The sequence below is a fragment of the Girardinichthys multiradiatus genome, chromosome 9 (assembly GCF_021462225.1).
Source record: "Girardinichthys multiradiatus isolate DD_20200921_A chromosome 9, DD_fGirMul_XY1, whole genome shotgun sequence".
NCBI classification, from domain to species: Eukaryota; Metazoa; Chordata; class Actinopteri; order Cyprinodontiformes; family Goodeidae; genus Girardinichthys; species Girardinichthys multiradiatus.
Window position 1 is genome coordinate 1,772,509 of NC_061802.1, and position 887 is coordinate 1,773,395.

Sequence of the window (887 nt, forward strand, 5' to 3'; positions counted from 1 at the left end):
AGAAATGAGTTGTTTTTTTTTTGCAGAATAATGAATTTTTTTTATGTTATGTTTTTCATCAGTAAACTGTAATCTGGCTTTTGGAGTCATGGCTTCTTCCTGTCTGAGTGGTTTTCCAGCCCATGTTGGTCCAGGACTTGTTGCCTTCTGGATGGTGACTCTCTGACCAGCTTCAGCAGCATCTCCACAAGCTGTTTTGCTTTGGTCTGGGGTTGATTCACACATTTAGTACCAGAACCTGTTAATACCTGGGCCACAGAACCTGGCTCCTTCCTGAACAGTATGCCAGATCAACATTTCCATGATGTTAATATTTGGATATACTTGTTTGTATAGATTAAAGGAGAACCTAAAGGAGAAAATTGAACCTGACTTGATGAGGTCCATAACTGTCCTCCTGATATCTTGGCTGATCTTTCTTAATAGTTTTGATGATGTCACGAAAGGAAACAGGTGTTTCAAGTGTGTCTCCATTCAGTTAAAATGTTGTGAATTAACCAATCAGAAGCAAAGAGATGACATCATCATCAGCCAGGTTGTTTAACGGCATCGGGGTTTTAGGGTATGTAAACCTATGAATTTTAAGAAGATAATAAAAGTTTAAGTAGTTCCTATTTCTGGATTAATGTGTTTCTAATTCTTAAAAATGTTTTTAGTAATTAAAAAAATTATTTAGATATATAAACATCAGTGATGTTTTAAAGTCACTCAGTCATAAACGGCGTCCGGGTGTCCCTGAATGATCTTTCAGGAGGATGGAGAAGGAGGAGGAGGAGGAGGAGGAGAGAAGGAGGAGAGAAGGAGAAGGAGGAGGAGAGAAGGAGAAGGAGGAGGAGGAGGAGAGAAGGAGGAGGAGGAGGAGGAGGAGAGAAGGAGGAGGAGGAGTC